At 40.2% G+C, this 19,240-nt stretch overlaps 1 long non-coding RNA gene across 1 annotated transcript in view; it reads left to right on the top strand.

Moving 5' to 3' along the window:
* The first annotated feature begins 487 nt into the window (after positions 1–487).
* Positions 488–19,240, top strand: part of LOC126640226 (uncharacterized) — a 45,966-nt gene continuing 27,213 nt past the window's right edge. The window contains exon 1 of the long non-coding RNA XR_007628957.1: positions 488–522. This is a non-coding gene — a long non-coding RNA (uncharacterized LOC126640226). The remainder of the gene's footprint in view (positions 523–19,240) is intronic.

The raw sequence follows: 19,240 nt of genomic DNA, 5'->3' as shown, positions 1-19,240 counted from the left end.
AATTAAACAATTTTAATATAATGGTTCAAACAGACAACATCCTTTTTAAAGGTAGGAAATGAGGCTTATTAAGGCTTAATGACACACACAGGGTCACACCATGAGTTTGAGAGATAAGCAGCTGAATTAGAAGACCTGACTTTCATTATAATGTTCTATATTAGATGACAATTCACAACAGAATGAATGAATGGAAATAAAAGAAGACAGATGGAGGATGAAGGGAAACATGCATAAGTGTTTGAAATAAATATATGAACTGGGCAAGAATGAAACTGGTAATTGAAACCTTTGCTCACTTTAAAATACAATTAAATGTATTTGCCTGCAGTGCATTTGAAATAACAGGCTTCTGAAAGGAATGATGGGGCCTATGAGAGAAAGTGAAAGCATTTACTGAGGGTGTTGCTAAAACCTATATTTTTGCCTCCATTTTCAGGAAAGAATAAGAGAACAGATGGCAGAAATTTCCCAAGGGAGAAAAGAGAATTACTAGAGAAGATCAGGATCAGACCTGCACAGGTGATCATGAAATTGAAATGCCTGAAAACTCAATTTCTCAAGGTCGATATAACCCATGCCTAGGTAACCAGTTTCTCTGAATTCTGAGGCAATTGGGACAACACAAGAAAACTGGGAGGTGCTGTAAGACTGGCAAGAGTGTAATATCAGTGATGACCTAAAGAGAATCAAAGTACAGCAGTCCTCTTAGCTGGGTGGTTTCTATTTTATGTGCATTTCTGAATCTCAGTCATAACTGGAGTATTTGAGCACCTCCAGTAACAACAGCCATGGGGTCTTAGCTCTCTCAGCTTCTCCTCCTGGGAGAACCAGTCTGTCGTGGAGATCCTTGTTTCAGTAGCATTTTTTTGTTGTTATTAGTGTGTGTATTGTAGAATATTTTTTGCAACAGGATGGCTGAACTGGAAGACTGTGGATTAGGGAAGAGATTGCACTTCTCAGTAGCAGTTCTTCCTGGACTAGGCCTGGTTAGACTGGAATTGCTGGAGATTTAGCAAAATAAGGACAGGATTTCTTCCTTCTTTGCATAGCTGTTGACCTTATGTCCAGCTGATTTGTGCCTGCCTTCTCTCCACTTCAGTGATAAAGACCCTTTTCAAACATGACCATCAGACTCCAGCTGTACAGAGGAATGCAGTTCTGTTCCAGTCCCTGTATAACAAACAGATTTTGTGAGATATTTTGTTCCTAATGCCAGGGGAGCTAAATGCCTAAATATCTTTAAAATCTGTATTGACTTTATGCCAATTTTGTCCAACTAGCAATAGTATCCCTGTGCTTCTGCACCATTTAGGTAAATAGTGTATTATGAAAAGAGACAATATGCATGTGGAGGAGGCTGGAAAACCTGAAGAGGAGTACACAGAGAGCTTAAATAATGTGATTTGATTATCCACAGTCAGCATGATTGCCTGAGAAATAGTGTCTACCAAAGAGAATTTGTTTTGTTTTGACTTCTCTGAGGAAATGCAAAGAATTTTGGTGGCTTAATAGTGTGATTAAAATTTAACTTAACCATATGGAACAACTGGATATTATAAATATTACCCAGGATGACCAAGCTTTTTCAGTGTAGAGGAGTAGGTTTCTCATTTTAGGGAACCTCTTCCAGACCAGCATCTAGAGTGTTATGTTAAGAACTCATCCGTTTCCCTCTCATCTTAGTGGGTGTCTCAGAGACAGAGAGATACCAAGGAAGGCATGAGCTCTAGGATGTTCAAATAGTGCTTCATTTCCTATGTTGTTGGTAATGACTGTTCCTGTTATGTCAAATCCTTTTGTCTAGTCAAAACTGAATCAATGACATGCTTGACAGTCGTCTTGATGGATCCTGGTTGGACTGCTCTGGAAGAGTTAGTGACCAAATTAAGAACAATTTTCAACAACTAAGAAAAAGATGGGATATTTTGATCTGGAACTAACAAGTCACTAGCGCTGACCACTGAAATGTGTTAAAGACACATAGGCACTCCTGGATTTCATATAGCCTCACTTCTGTCTCTCAGAATTTGTAATTTTCTTTAATAGTGAGCATTTTTTCTGGCATTAAGCAATCACTTGGAATATTTGTTGTCCCTTACCCTTTTGTTATTACTAAGCCTAAGTTATAAATATTTGGGATGTAACATACAGCATGTTACCCTCATTTAAATGGTGCAGGTTCTGATGCAAAAAATCACTTGCCCTGCAAGTACGCCTAATGTTACCTGCAATAAATACCTTGTTGAGGGAAAGAATAGATGGAGAAGAGGTCACGCATAGCTTGTATTGATTGAAGATAAGTTTGAGCCTGATACAGTAAAAATATTGTTCAGTACTTATCTTCCTTGTGAAAATATTGCTGTTGTAATAGTCCCAACATATCCAGGTGTGTCAGTTGTGTCTCATTCAAGCACCAGCCGGGAAGGTTCATTCTGCCCCATCACGTGTTGTAAGTCATCCACCTATATTCTGGATGAGTGTCAGCTGTCCCTGTGATCCCACTGCTGATGCTTCTGACCTGAGCCGTGTGCATTTCACTGAGGTACCTCCCCAGACAATGCTTTTGGATGAAGCTTTGCCCAAAGGCAGTCCCATGTTTGTGGGAGAATTAGGCCTAGCTATGAGCAGTGTGTGATAGAGAAAGTTCACAAGCCTAGGAGTGGCCCTTGCAAGTTTTGTCACGCACTCAGCTCCTTCCTGCCTCTCATTGCTCACCACACTGAGTGGTTTGGTGCCGCCATTTGCACGGGCCTTCCCCTTCCCCTTCCCGGCAGCATTGAGGTGGTAAATTTGTGCTCACACAGCATCTCAGTCCAGATCAGAGGTGTAGCTCGCTTGTAGGATGCAGGTGGTGGGAGTGGGAGTGTGCAATCGCTCGCAGTCGCGCTGGGTGACAGCTAACCAAGACGGCTTCCTCCTCCCACGCGCAGGGCCCAGCGCGGGGTTTTTTTCCTGTTCTTGCCTGCTGTCAAGATGTGCAGCAGGCTCTTGGTCGGAGCAGGTGGGATGAGGTCATGTCCTCTGTACCATGTCAGAATGGGAGTGATGAGCATCTCCCATCTCAGCGCATGAGGAGTCAGCTTTGAGAGAGGTTGGTGGCACTGACAGTTCTTGGTGTGCTGTCATCCTCTGAGGAGGAAGTTCCCTTTGTTCAGACTTATTTCTTATACCAAAAACTGATCAAAGTTATATGTTGGTCCACACCAGCAGCAAATTTGTCCCTGGGGTTTTTATCCTTCAGTTGTTTAAAGCATACTCTTATGAATGATCAAAGTGAAGTGGGCTGTGAAGAAGAAAATTAATTCTATCTCAGCTCGGTGTCCAGTATTCTGTATACTTTAAACCAGATGTATATAAACAGTCAACCTCTTTCCCATCCCATGGCAGGACTTTAGTTTCTCCTTGATTAGAAATGGTGTTTGGCTTAATGTGAGCTGAGGCTGTTTGAGTAGACCTGGTTATTTTATTTGCTTGTGCAGTAATTGAGATTGATACCCACTGAAATTTCAGCAAGAGCTGAAGGAAATTTAATTCTATTGCAGTCAAAGGTACTGCTTTGTATGCTGCCCAGCACACTGGTTTATCATGGGACTCCTCGGTGTACTGGTAATAAAAGTAATAAAGGTACAGTTGATAATAGTTTAGTGAGGGTGTGTTGTTTGAACAAGAAAAGATTCCTTGCCACAACACCACATATCTTACCTACCTTTTCAAGGAAATCTTAAAGACATTTTGGTTTTGTGTTCTCTTTTTTTTTTTTTTTCCCCTCCTAAGTCTATGTTCTTTTTATCCCTGTATACATTATGTATAATGAACATCAAGTATACATCTCTTTTCAAGCTGCAAAATCCTACTATGGATAGAATACCAGTGGGGATAATAAATAGGAACTAAATGTAGGTTTGGTTTTTTTGGAGGGGGGAAGCAATTTGCATGTTATGTTTCTGGATCCTAAAGAAAAGGAAGCATACTTGACGTTACAATTGGCTTCATGGCTCTAGTTTTCTCAGCTCTGCACCACCTGCCTCTAATCAAACTGTCCAATTACAGGAAACAATTGTTTTCTTGCTTTCTGTTAAGTGCAGAAATTCATTCACTGAAGGACTTCTTACTAAATGTTGCTTTTAACAGAACCACTTTCACAATTTGTTTGAAAATAATGTGCTGATGTTTTTGTCCAGTATGCATGTTAGAATTTCAAGCATAGGGTCACCAAGATCCATACAAGTGCTTTTACAAAATAGTAATATTTATCTTAACTGATTGCAGGGTTTGGAGATCTCTATTGTATTGGGAGCAACTCCATGGACATTGATAGTTTTACAATTGTTGTGGTAAGCTGAGAATCATGCCCTGACCTATAATTATCACATACAAGAAGAGCACTGATAATATAGAGAGAAATTGGTCTCCCTAGATATGTTTCCTTAATGTGAGACAATGACTTCAGGCTGTTTTTGAGCTGCAAATCTCCCAGGTGAAGTCTTGCTGGAATAGAATACAGTAGAACAAGAAGCAGAGTAAGAGGACCCAACTTTGGTTAACAATTCTTTCCTTGCAAAAGTGGATGTCAAACTGAACTATAACCTTAACACGCTCGGTCAGCCCTACATGAGATCATGTAGGAGAAAGCAAGTACACAAGTCATCCTTTCTCATTTTAGCAATGATGTTAACTTGCCTTCACCTAACAACTGCTTTTTATCTGCAAAGAAAGAGATTTATAAGGAAAATATTAGCAATATTCTCTACAATTTTGGAGTTTACCAATTATACTGAAGGTATTTGATCACCTCACAAACGTTATATAAAACAAAATAGACTAAATAAGAGTGTAATGATCCTAGTTAGAGGCCTGTATTAAAAAGACATATAATACACTGTAAAATTACGTTGAGAAGCATAAGGCATTTATTGGAAACTACTGAATAGAGGAAACATGAAGAGCTACTATTCACTGTCTCATAACAAGAGAAAGTGGGGGGTATTCTATGACATTGACAGTTGATAAATGTGAAACAGATAAATGAGTAACTCGTAGGCATTAACTAGTAAGCCATCAGCATGTGGAATTAATTTCTGTAGGAAATCTATATTAAACTGCAGCACAACTGGCAACATTGCTGCAGCCATGTTGAGAGGGGTGATGTACTAAAAACTACTTTTTATTTCCAAAATGTGTTTAATATGTGCTTATGTACTCACATACCACTTGCAGCTACTCTAACTGGATCGATAGACTGCTATTTCCTCTGTTAGTTGAATCAATGAGGAGTTGTTTTGTATACACTAGAAAAAGCTTTGGAAATATGATACAATGCTCTACATGAAGATTTCTCTTTGTCCTCGTAACTGTACTCGTCTATGCCTTTTTTTTTGTTTCCCACATTTTCCAATTTTTCTGCATTTTAAATCAAGATCAAGAAGAGAACAATGCTGGAGATTTCCATGTTGGCTGGCTTGTACTGTTTAGCAACTTTTTGTTTGTATGCTGAAGGGAGGTCTGGGGAATATATCACTTTATTCCTGTTATTTCCAAGATTTTTTTAGTCGCACTTGACAGGTTGATCTTGCTGCATTTATATGAATAGTGGAGTGGTATATAAGATAAGAATAAAAATTAAATAACTGTAGAACAAAACTCCATTGATTTTAAAAGAGAATAAAAGAGAAGAGTAACCTAACACAAAGCAAATGTTGCTTGCATTGTAGTAAAACCCAGACAGAATCTGAAATGCTCCATAAAAAGGGAGACAGCATGTTTACCAATTGTTGTTCCAATGACAGGGGTGATTGTTTTGTTTTGTTGTGTAACCTGTTATTTATTACAGTACCCATCAACATAGTAACATCCATTCTTCATGTGATGGATGCAAATTTATTTTACATATGTTAGCCAACGTCATGAACAAATACAGCATGACTTCTCTGGAGCCAAGAGAAGCCAAACTAAACTAGTACCCTGATTGACAACTGCTCAGGTCTAGTGGAAAGCAGGTATGGAGAGATGCAATTCCCATCACTCTTAACATTGCAATTTGTGCCTATGTCTTTTTCTAAAAGCAGACACAAAGTTTTGTCCTAAATCTTGGGTAATACAGAGAATAGGATTTGAAGAACACAGGAGGTCCAGAGTAGTGAATAGTGTTGCCTAAATGTCTTTCATATGGGTGAAAAGGCATGTAGCTATGTATATTCTGTGTGTTCCATGTATGTAGGTCTTTATGGAGTTTTTACAGTTATAAAAAGCTGTAGTGGTCGATATGAAGATACTGGGGAAAGAGTAAGGTTAGTGGGTTGCAGTGCAGGGATAAGTGGTGTGGGTATAGAAGATGTCCTGGCATAGACAATGGAAATAGTGGGAATTACCAGAAAAAAAAAAGCATCATACAGTGATAATTTCATCATTATAAACCTTGTCCCTTGTTATAAACTGACACTTTTTTCGTGCTAAAACAGTGAAAAGTTGTCCAAATTTCCTTTCATATATTCCTCTTGAATTGTTTGTTGTCCACTGTTGGTGTTTTGCTTGAAACGTGGTCATCCTGCCAGGTTTGTGCATACACAGGTCTGCACGCACAGAGGGTTGCTGCCAGCCTGGCCCTGCCTCTGGTGATCTGATGATCTCTGAGTGCATGGTCAAGATCAGGGAACAAATAAGAAATTGTATTCTTAAAGAAAGAAAGAAGGGTAAAAGCAGAATTTCAAAACACTGGAGATTCTGCAGGTCCACTGCCGACCTGGAAACAGATGCTGCAGATCTTGCATGCCAGATGGCTGTTCAAGCCTTTCCATGCTCCATGATGGGCAGTGGGCAATGTGTGAGCTGACACAGAGAGCAGCAAAAGCCTCGGACCGCTGTCAGGACTTCCTGAAGGGAAGGAAATCTATGCACATCAGAAAAACTTTTCTTTAGCATTTCTGCTATTTACAGCTATTTCAAGTCCTGGTGCTTTCAGAACTTCCAGTGTGCTGTACTGGAAAGATCTAAATTACACAGATCTACCTACACGGAAGGAATAGACTCGTTATGGTGGTTTAACATCAGCTCACTCAGGGATTATCCCTGGGCAATGAAATTTTTGTGTGGAAGATGCAAGATGCAGGCACACATGAATCACCCAGATGCCATCATTGCTTCCTGCTCTTCACACCCTACCTTACTGCATTTTTCCCACATATGTCACTAATCATAATCACGTTTTGGTGTGGGTTTTGCAACTCATTTAGCCCTATAGAAATAAAAGCTCTTAGTTTAAGTATGCATGTCTTCCCTTGGGAAGAAAATGGTTAAAAAAAAAGACTTTTTGCACCTATGCCACATTACTTAGTTGTGTAAGAATGTCCATTATCCTGCAAGAACTGGCCCAGAGTCTAGCAAGTCCAACAGCCAACAGGTGCCCCCAGATGGCTTCAGAAGAAGATGCAAGAAACATGACCTTTGAGGCAGTGCAGGGCATGGTCTGTACCATCACTGTATTAGTAAAGCTGTGTGATATGATTTTAATGGGGTAACTCTACCACTGCCAATTTAGACCTTGGAAGATGCTGTCACAAAAACTGATGAGCCTCCTTCTGAACTAAAAGATGGAACAAGTGGTCAGCCATCCCTGTGGCAATTCCTTTGTGGGTCAGAACAGTGTTTGGGTCTGTGTTTTACTGTACTGGTTAAAACTGTAATGAACAAATGTAGCTTTTTTATTCTGGACATGGTGCAAGTAGTTTCTAGAAAGAAACAGAGCCTGGAAGATTATGATACTGCTCACATGGCTTTTTGAGTGGGTAGCTGAAACATTTTAAGTAACCAAAAATAATAGTAGGGAGTATACGAGAGCTTTTTGTTGTGTTTTCTATTTTGTAGGACAGTCTTTAGCTAATTATTCATGCTGAAATTCATTACTTTCAGGACTCATAAATATATTTTATGACTATCTAACAGCTTGTCTGCATATTGGAACACAACCTCACAAATAGCCACACAGAAGCATTCACAAAATTAATTTAATTAGTATTCTATCAGCTCTGGAGCATAACTACTGTGAATAGGTGTTGCACAGACAGTATAGTTTAATGGTTCCTGGAGTATTTTAACTCAGCACTTCATAACCTAGTTTTTCAGCCTTTATGCTTGTGAAAAGAGGGTCACAAAATCTGTCAGGCTGCCCAGCTGTTAAATTATATGCTTATATTTAGGTAGCTTAACTAAAATTGGTAGAACACATTGAAATATTTGGATGAAAGTTGCTTTACAGTGTAAGCACAAAGTATTATTATTAGAAACATTATCACATTATCAGCAGTGTGGCTTACAATGAAAGCCTAGGAACTTCTGGCTTTAGGAGATGTGGGGTTTTTTTGTTTTAACAGAAATTTTCAAGAAATCTAAAATAGACTCAATAAGGACATAGATGTAAAACAAATAACAGTGATGTTAACTTTATTAAAAAGCTTCATTGTGGTATCAAGCAGGAAGTGAAACTGCTTTCAAACTGCAAATATTTCTCAATCATTTCACGCACTAGCAATCTTTGTAATAGGTTTTCTGTTGTTTTTTTGCAAAATGTTCAGATGAGCAGATAAAAGTGCAGACACGAGGGAAAAGGCAGTCATTTTTCTTAGATTTCACTAGATATATATTTCATTCTGTGATTCAAAGTGACCCTACAGTCTGTCTCAAAGAGCAGGTTTGCACACTGAAGGTTTGAGCCCTGTTTTTGTGGGGCCATTCCCTTTTATAAGCTAGCAGTGCTCTATGCTATCGGCCCGCTAACCGGCCTTGGGTGTTGACTCACACTTGGTGAGAGTTCAGTCAGAGACAGCTGAAGTAGAAACGGCTCCCAGCTCTCTTCCCACCCTCTGCTGGGGACACTGCCTTGCCATGAGACGGTGGGATGTGATGTGTGCCTGCACCCCAGCCAGGGCGCTGATAGCTCGCTGTTCTCCTGTGAGCTCCTGCTGATTTCAGGCTGTAAACCCTGCTGACTCAAGAGGGGATACTTGTTCTGCTAAACCCTCCCTGGGATGGTAGCTTCTAACAGAGGGACAGAGGCGACAGCTGGCAACAGTAAATGCTTCATGCATCCCAGTTAATTCTGCCAGCAAATGTGCATCAACACTTTTAGGTTTTGTGCTACTTGGAACTACTTTTCTGCCTCTGAGTATCATGTTATGTTGATCCCAGAGGGTCAAGTACAAAAGTATTGAGCACTTAGAGCTACTAAATGCCCTTACTTGATGAATTAATGGGGTTTGAGAGCACTTGGAACTGGCACTGCTCAAAAAAACTTCCATTAAAACTGTTGCTTGACAGAAAAACAGTTTTTTCATTAAAAACAGAAAGCTAGAAAACTGAAACTTCAGCTAGCATATTCATTTCTGCACCTGGGTCAGATGCAGAAAGCACAAGGACTAAGTGTTAATTAGGTATCTCTTGACTCAGTAATTTTTGCTAAAAGTGCTGTGTGTGGGGCATTTAGAGGAGCAGCAGGTGTTGTGGTAGATTTTACTTGTCTGATCTTGTAGTTTCTAGCCACCATGACCCCAGTCTCTCTCTGCATCTATTCAACCAGCAAAGGTTTATTCTTGCTGTACAAAAATAGAAATGAAAAGGTAGAAAAAGCACATGTAATTAAAAATTTCCAAAGTAATTTCATTTCACAGTTTGAAAGTGATCTAGTATGAACACTTATTGGGTTACATTTCAGTCAAATGTTTGTCTAAATTCTGGCAAATTGAACTCTTGGTAAATTGGAAGAAAATAAAGTTTTTAAAAATCTTTTTAGTACTGAGGATGAAAACAACTTAATTTTTGTAAGTAGTTATATGTTAGCAATGTCTACGGGTCTAGATACTGGCCTGGGATTTGGGAGGCCTGGATTCAGTTTTCAACATATCACTTAGTTTTCCAGTGCCTCACTTCAGTATCTGCAAAACAGGAGTGCTATATTTACCTTTCAGAGGTGTTGCAGAGATCAGTACTTTAGAGAATGTGATGTGCTCAATTACTATGGTTGTATAGGACAGTGAAAAGTTTGAAACCTTTACTTTTGTTGTTCCCTGGATTCCTATTCTTGACATTTTGCTTTGCCAAACAGGAGAAAATCACAAAGCAATCCAAAGTCATAGCAATCTGCTGATCCTGCTCTGCTTGCTTGTTCCAAAGCTTGTAAAGTTTTATTAGAATCTTTGCAGTGACTTCATATACTCTGTGTTGGACTGTATTGACCTCGGGACCCATGTGGATCAATGTATTTATTGTTTTGATATCCAAAAATTTCTCAAGCATGACACTAACAGGAAGAAAAGCATTAGTACCTAAAAGGGATTGCTCCATTTTCTCTGCTTGCTCCTCAAAATTTTTAGATAGATAACAATAGTGAAGTAAAGCCTAGTGATAACGTGCTGGAGGACAAAGAAACCCCTCAGTATCACAGGTGTTATCATTCATAAAGATACACAACTAAAACAGCTAAAAGGATGGGATAGAGCCCCTCCAAGCCTTGCAGAGAGTTGGTGGCTGCAGGGTGTGCTCTGAAGGTTCCGGCAGCCTTGATTCATTATTGTTATTGCACTGTTTGCACAGCATTTGTGAATGCTGTAGAAAGGTTTATAAACAAGTGTCAGATAACAGAAGTACTTGATGAGCTCTCTAGTCACACAAACTGAAGATAGAGGGGCACTGATGATTATGAGAAACTGAATGATTTCTAACACAGTTTAGAGGAGAGGGAAGAGGACAGTATGGTTTGTACTTGAATGAGTTCATCTGCTCGAGATGGTTCAGTTCTTAAATCTGTTTTTGGTGAAGCAGGTTGGGAGTTTTAAGATCATAAGATCATTAAAGTTAGAAGGGACCTTGGAAGGCCTCATGCGAAACTTTCTACCCAAAATTGGGTCAGCTAAAAGATAGACCAGGTTGCTCAGGGTTTTATCCAGGTAGGTATTGAAACCCCCCGAGAATGGAGATTGCACAACCTTTTTGGGCAACCTGTTCCCCTGCTCAATTTCAAAGACTTTTATTGCGAAAAAATATTTTTCCTCAGATCCAGTCTGAACTCCATTTGCAACTTACTTTCCTCTCACTACATACCACTGTGAAGAACCTGCCTCCATCTCCCTGATGGTTGTCCTCATAAGCACTGGGAGTCTGCTGTTAGTCTTCCCAAAGCCATCTCTCCTTCAAGCTGAACAAGCCCACCTTCCTCAGCCCCTGCTCATTGGGCAAGTGCTCCAATGCTTTCGGACTCCTGCTGAAGTCACTCTGGTTTGTTGATAGCCTGCTTTGCAGTCATACAGATTCACAGGAAGAAACCTAATTCATTCAAAATCAAAAATATCCATTGGAAATTTTGGTTTTCCCTGTAGAAAACTGTTTCCAGTTTGAATGTGGTCCCAGCAGTCACCCAGCCACTGGGCTGTGGGGCTTTGGCCTCACTGGCTCTGCAGTGTTGCAGCTGTGGTTGGGGCAGACTGTCAGCTGACATTGACAAGGGTCTCACTCAGTTCCAGGACTGCTGAAACATTGCTCTGGAATTTCCAAAATGAGGTACTGTGTAATTTTAGGGAGGAGAATTCCAAAAACGCAACATTTTCTTCTCCGAATTAACTTCTCCTTCAGTTCCCCTTTTTCCTTCCCCCTCCAAGTAATTTTCTTCAGAATTGACTTTAAGTAAGGCAGAGGCTAAACCTACAAATACTTCTTTTTTTTTTTTTTTTTTTTAAATTTAATTTATCCAGAGGATTGTGGGAACTGGGCAGGAGACCCTGTCATTAATAAGGTGTTTGTTTAACAGAACAAAACTATTTCCCTCTTTACTGTAGACTTCAGTTTCTGAACAATTATTAACTTGTTGCCTTCCCTCTTCCTTCCTTCCTTTTCTCTTTATAGTTGTACCTGAGGTTTTACATTTCACTCTTATCTCCTGCTTTCAAAATGTTAAAAGTAAATTTTTGTGGGATTGCAGAGGCAGAAAGCAGAGTGTGTTCCAGAAGGCAGGCTAAAGTAACAATAATATTATTGTAATTATTGTTTTTTAATAATAATTGCAGCATTATAGATATAATACTAATTTTGCACATGCACAGGCGTACTCAGGGTATCCTAGGCAAACTTGAGAAGGGACTGTGTTGCTAGTCCTGGTATACCTTCTTATTTGGCTTCCTTTCCTCCTGTCATGCTCCCTGCTCTACAACTCGACCAACATTAACGAGGACTTAGAGGTGACTACCTGAGGTGTGTGTCATCATCAGAAAAAACATAGAGTTCTACCTGGCATAGTGTTGTATTAAGAAAATGAGGCAAAAGGGCCAGTAAATTTCATTCATCCACAGAAGGTGCCTCACAGTGTGAGGCTGAGCTGGTGGAATTGTGAGCTACAGGAGGCTGTGTGAATGCCATACTAGATTCAAAAGGGCCTAGAAAATGTTACAAACAGTTGTAGCATTTGAAGTAGTAAGACAGGCTTAATTAAATCTCATATTTCAGCACATTGGCTAGTCTCTGTAGGGATCAGGAAGGATTTTTCCTTATCCATATACAGCGTTTTGTAATTGGTCAGGCGCATTTTGGGGTTATTGTCTTTCTCTAAATCTGTGACAGTCATTAAGTAGTCCAGCAGGAGTGGGATGTTGGACATGAGGAGTTACCTGATGTGGCGTGGATGATATGGTTTTCCTTTAGGTTGTTGTTTTCCCTTGTGATTTATATTGTGATTCTTGCAATATTTCATGTTTTTCTAGCTCCTGGATGAAGGTCAAGGCCACGAGAATCTTGGTTTCTTACTAGAATACTAATTTTTTAGCCCTTCTATCAGTACAATTAGAGTTGGAAGCACAACCAAAACCTCTGAAATAGAAGAAAACTCAGGCCATCTTTTGCTGCATTGTGTAATACATTGGTTGCTAATACTCTTTGCATGTCCCAACTTAGATCAACTATGTAATCCATAACTTTGTCCTATAGTGAAAATAAATTGATCAAGTGGGAAAATGCTTCTGATCCTTGAAGTGCTCTAGGAGATGGATAAGAAGGTGTCTTTTATGCCCATGTGTTGTCCATGGCTGCAGAATTTGTATCTACAAAACTATTTCTACACAGACATTCAGTGTTCATGTACCTGGAAGCCTGGACAGCTTTAGTCTTTTGGGAGGATTGAGAGGAGTATCTAAGCCCAAAGCTAGATATTTATGTGTGCCTGCTTAACTACTGCCTGGTATGTAACCTGGAGACTAGCTGCATAGGTCTCCTACAGTCTTGAAGTCCTAATGTGATCATGCAAAGGGCAGAGGTGTCCGAAATGGTGGCGCATTTGATGCAGGTCGCACACGAGTGTTGAATCTTGGCCAGGATATGCCTGCGGAAGTATTCCATTATCCTGGTGGTCAATGCTGGGAGTAGCAGCTGAGAGCTTATCTATCACTGAATACAAAATGCTTATGGCAGGCACACCACGTGTTTCTGACTGCTGTGTGCAGATGAGCAACCTTCTAGAGTTTTGTGACGGGGGCATCCACCCATTGTATCCATCTGCCAGCTGCTCGTGGTACAATGGAATGGGAAAGGTCATTTTACTGGGGCAGGAAAGTGTGGAAGAGGGTCAGAGGAAACTTGACCAGCCTGTTCTATCTTGCCTGATTGAATGAGGCACATTAAAAGCAATCTAGTTCCTGTGCTAAATTTCTAGAGAGAGGCTGAGATAGCTTTAATTAAAAGACTTTTTGTTGAAAGATATCTCTCTAAAATCCTTTATAAAGTATTTACAAATCATTAAGATGGCTATTAATTGTCACTGATCATTGTTTACAGTGAACTAGGAGCAAAATTACATATGGTACTGGCCATTTCTTAAACAAGGAAGGACCATTCTTACCCTGAATTGCTTACAGTTATTGCCTAGCATATGTATTGGGGGATGCAAGGAATGTGAAACTGATCCCCAGTGAGTTTAGTGTGGAAGCTTCTGATAATGTTTTAATAATATGGAACTCATGCAAAAATTTAGCTTTCTTCTCAATAATTAATGTTAGTGAAAAGTTTAATGTGTATTTATTGGGTGTGCTGTGATACTGGCACATGAACAGAATAATAAGGGGTTTTGTATGCATGAAAGGGTTTTCACCTGCATGCTGACTTTTAATTCTTTTTTTAAATGCTGAACAATAAGGTTTATTCTCATTAAAAGAAGAAGATGGATTATTCCTCCAGAGTGATTGTGGTAAAAAATTTAATTTGTATTCTATTAATTTCCTCTTAATTGTTTGCAAGAAAATGACATGGTGAAATGCTTAGGCTCTGTGCAGAAATGAAGAGTAAAGTACATTTGCAGTGTATGAAAAAAATCTTTGCAAAATTTGCAGAAACTTGTCTGGTGAGCATATGCATCTGTGTATTGGTCAAATTATATGCTTTTAAGTGAAAGTAAGTGAAGAAAATTACTAATGACACCCAGAGCCAGTGCAAAATGGTTTCAGTTTCTTGAACAGGGCACCAAGATGTGAATCATCATATTTTCACTGTCAGAAAAACCCGAGTGTTTTTTCCTCAGGGTAACAAAGGTACATGTCAACTGTCTGAATAAAAAAGCTCAGCGAAGACAACACACATTAGTTTTACCATGAGGTAAACTCCCTCAGGTCAACCCCAGGCAGGGTACAACACTCATCTTGGCAAGTCACCGTGCTAAAACTTGTAATGCCTCATCACTATTTCTCTACCTCAAGGTACTGGTGTGCATGTTGGCTTCCTCGAGGTAAAAATGCTGCCTCCTCATCAGCAGGCACCAGCTCTCAGCTCTGTACGTGCGGGCTAGCACTGTGCTCCTTGGCTGTCCCCAGGTGTGACAGTCAGCCTGCACCTTTGCCTACCCCCTCTTTTTCTGCGTCTCCAGTGCTCTTCACAACACAGAAGAAGTCCAGTGTCTCTCATGAATTCATTTCAATCCACTTCACCAAATCTGGCTCGTAAAAAGTTCTCAGGCTGTCAGGGGGACCCTGTTAACTAGTTTCAGAAAACTGTAACATTATTGAAAAGCACTGTGTGGCATGTATTTTGCAGGCTTGAATACGGCACTGAGACCTCCTTGCATCATGCTTTTCCCCTGTAGGCTCTCTCCAGGCTTCTCTCCCATCTACTGCTTCTTCAAGCATTCCTGCTGGCTTCAGGCTTGCCACCTTACACGGCCTATATCCACTTCCATTGCTACCAGAAAATAGTGACCTTCTTATCTCTCTATCTCATCTCTCTCTCATTTGAAGGTCCTTTATTTGTTTCTGTGCTAGGAGCTGGGAATACAATTTTCCTTCCCACCAGTCTTATCTGCCAGGCAGAGCAAAAAGAGGCAAATTATTCAGTTGACCACATTTTAGCTGTAATGGGGTGAGAAGTAGATGGTTAATAGCCATTGTTATTTTTCTTTCCATTATATCAACCATTGCAGGGGGAAATAAAGGTATTGGTTTGACTGGGTAGAGGCAAGGGATTGCATGCATCCTGCCCTTTTCTCTTTGGGTGAACGGTTTGTCACCAAAATCATATGGTCTGTGTTTTGATTTGTAGAACTTCTCCTGAACATTGGGCTTGCCTGGAGATGACATTGAAAAGTTCCCATATTACAGGCAGACAGATGAATGCCCTTGAGCTGAAAGTAAGACCTTGCTTGACTTAGAAAATGAATGTCATTTTTCTGGTATTACTATTGAAGGTAGTGTTATACTCCTGTGTATCTGAACACAACAGCAGTTACAGCATGGGTAAGTGCTTATAATCAGTTGTGATAGTGTTTATTTTAGAAGTTGAGTGAATCACTAGAATCCTGCTTGCTGAATGATTTTACTGGGGAAAATGGTTGCCTCGCAGCTATGTAAACTCACAGACAACCAGAAAATGATGAGGTACCAAGTCATAGCACCTTAAATACATTCTCTGTTTTAGGTATGGAAAATCTCTCAGTTTAGCAGATTGTATTTGAGTGTGCTGTTTGTCAACTACTCTTTTTAATTTCTGTCCTAACTTTCCTTCCTCTGGTGAGAAATGGTGTTTTCCCATCTCCTTTTCCCCTGCAATTTGAAACATCTAGTATTCCATGGTACCTCTGTCAGGACTCTACATTTCTGTTATGGAGTTATTCTTCAGTATTGATCATTGTCTTCTCCTACCAGGATGCTTTAGCACCAAAGGGCCACAGTATTCACATCTGTTTGACTCCCTAGATTTGATTCTAAGCTCTGCTGAACCTACCCAAGATCAAACTCTTGATTTATTTGTGAGTTCAGACTTCTTATCCCAGGTCCTGTGAATGATCTCTTCATGTGGGTGGCCTGTGTGCTAAAAGGTTGGGCCTTGCATTTTTCTAGCCAAGTCACATGTGGGTCTCTGGAATCTCAGAAATTTTCCACTTGATAGAAGAAGGGGACTTCAGAAGCACTGCTATAAGTACTTAGAAATATAGGCTGAGAAAATGTTTCAGTGTGCAGATACCCCTACTGTCTTTCCCACTTTTGGAAAATGGTGGTATATTATTTTGAAACTGCAGTTTGGCATAGTTTTGGGTATAGGCTGGTTCTGACCAGGATTTACTTGTCTGTCTGCAGAAACAGCACAAGGGCTTGGAAAGCTGCAAGATGCAACTTTAACTTGAATCACTTTTATCGGTATGTTTTGTCTTCATTGAGTTTTGCATTGGCCCTGATATCCTGATGACAGCTTCCTGAGCTTCAGGATGCTGTGAAGTAAATGCTCTCCCTTAGAAATCAGTATGTTAAAGGTTCAGGAGATGTGCCAAAAGAATAACCTTTGGGTTGCTGAGTTTAAGATGCAAGTCACTGTTTTTGACTTAAATACAGGCTTATATTGGTAGAGAATGGCTTCAGCAGAGGCAAATTACCATTTACAGGTGAGAGAAGTGGCCCATTTCCTTTGCCTTTAAGGAGAAGATTTTAATTTTTTCATAAGTAGATTTTATAAGATTTGTGTATATATATATATTTTATAGATTTTCACAAGTAGAGTTTATAATTCTTTCACACAAATGACTTACATGAAGGCTTGCATGTAAACAGTGTGGTGGGTCATTAACAGTCCACCGAGGAGGCAGTAAGTGGTGGCAAGCATCTGCAGGTGAAAGCCAAGTAGATAAATATAAGGTACTTTGAAACCTGTTTTCTTATCTAACCTTTTAAGGATGTCATTAACAGTTTCCTGTTTATCCTTCAGCTGAAATTTCTGCTCACCTTGAAGAAGTTGATTGTTCAGTGGAAGACTCATTAGTAACTGTATCACATTCCATCTCAGCAATTGGGCAGTCAGCCCTGAGGTTTTATTCCCAGTTCTGGATTGGAAGGCTGCTTTAAGTAACAAAATGTTACTGAAGTCTAGTGTCTTTGGCCATCTGAATTTCCTTGCTTTAAAGCTAAAGGTTGTGTAGTTTTCATTTTTTTGGGGCCCATTTTAACAGTAAAACCAAGAGGTATCTCAGGGGGTTTATGGTTAGCTCACACTATGCAGTATTACACACAGTAGGAAATCTGGGGATTTCTCTCTCTTGCTTCAGTGACTTTAGCAGCTTGCCCAGCAATCCTACAGCGACATGTTGTAAGGGTCATGGGTTTGGAGCAAAGCCAGCCCTAGTGTTAGCAAGCAGAATTCCTTATGACTCCACCTTTTTTTTTTTTTTTTTTTTTTTGCTATTCGCCCAACACAGGCAGCAAAAGCAAAAGTAACATGTCTGAACCTATTTCCTTGTCTGCTCTGGTGGTTACCCACTTTCTTCTCCCCTAGTTCAGGGAAAGTGGGGAAGAAAGGTTTGCCTGTGCCCAGCAGCACTGCAGGTGTCTGTCCCTCTGAAAGAGTCCCAGTGGTGTGGGCGTGCTGGAAAGAAAAATCCCCAGTGACTTCACCCAGCTTGGCTTGTGGTGGTTACTCACAATGAGGTCATTTTTTTTCTATTTTTTTTTTTTAGCTATGCATGTTTAATGCTACATCTGAGTTTTTGCATATGAGTGAAACTGCAGCCCTGGGACTGATTCAGGGAGTTTTCTCTGCAGAGTAATTTTGGTGAGTAAACACAGATAAGAGGAAGCTGGGTTAATCCAATAACTCCTCCCTCAAGGGCAGGTGCAGCAATGTGGCTCAAGGTACAGAACAGAGGAAATGCCTTGTTGACACAGGTGATCAGAGCAAAGTGGCCAAAATTGATATAATGATATGAGTTTGCAATGCAAAGCCCTGCTTTCTCAAGGCTGCTATTTTCAGCCCTCCACAGCACATCTCTGTTCTTTCACCTCCGTTTGGTCAGGCATCCTGTTATGGGTGACTTCCCAGCTCCTTTTCATGATCTCTCAGTAGCTGCATTGCTGCAGTGTAGCTTGGACTGTGCTGTGTTAACCTGTGAGGATTATTAAAATAAACTCTGAGTCATATTTGAGCTGTACGTGGGATAAGATGGTTATCAAGGTTTATTTTTTCTTATAATTAGGTCTCTTAAACATTGCCTCATTAGATATCTTCTGTGAGTGTTGGAAAAGTCCTCAGGGAACTAGTGGTTGTTTGTTTTCAGGGGAAGTTCACATGATAAATACAGAAACTTACCACTCTGAGAAGGGTTTTTTATTAATGACAATTAACCTGACATTTTCCTTTAATCCTTGGTTCTTGTCCTGATTTCTCTCCAGCCTTTCCACTGCTATTACAGCTCTGGTATCCTATAGCAAGTAAGAACATAACATTACTACTGTTCATACGTGGGAGATGGAGGAACTGCATTAAGAGCCCATCAGATAGGAAAGTAAGAGGCTGCTTAGATTTGTATGGAGCCACTTCCAAGTTTGGCAAGCTGGACTGGAGTGCCTTGGCCCAGGCTGAACTCTTATTCCTATCAGCACTGCTGGGTTTGTAATGGCTCTAAGCAATTCCATTCCATCTTGTCCTCAAATGTTTAGCACCCAGGGGTTCAGGCATGGCCTGCTTTGTCTCTGTGGTGTTCCTCTTCCTCTGTGCTTAAGGGGCTGCTTGGGAAATAGCATCATATGCTTTCCCCTGCTCTGCAGTAGGCTAAAATTTCATGTTGCCTGTCCCTTGCCCTCTTTTGCTCACATGGCTGTCCACTGGCTCACCTCCATCTCTCAATGCCTCTATCTGCTAAGACTGGTGTTGTTTAGATACATTTCTGGGAAAATATACTAGGAGACATAGTTCTTTTTTTCAATCATCTTTCCTTCTAACTTCAGTTAGGAAATCTTGATCT

Source organism: Myiozetetes cayanensis, unplaced genomic scaffold (genome assembly GCF_022539395.1).
Source record: "Myiozetetes cayanensis isolate MyiCay16 unplaced genomic scaffold, myiCay2020 scf2-11, whole genome shotgun sequence".
In the NCBI taxonomy this organism is placed as follows: domain Eukaryota; kingdom Metazoa; phylum Chordata; class Aves; order Passeriformes; family Tyrannidae; genus Myiozetetes; species Myiozetetes cayanensis.
Note: the sequence above shows the minus strand (reverse complement) of the source record. Positions and strands in the feature narration are given on the sequence as shown.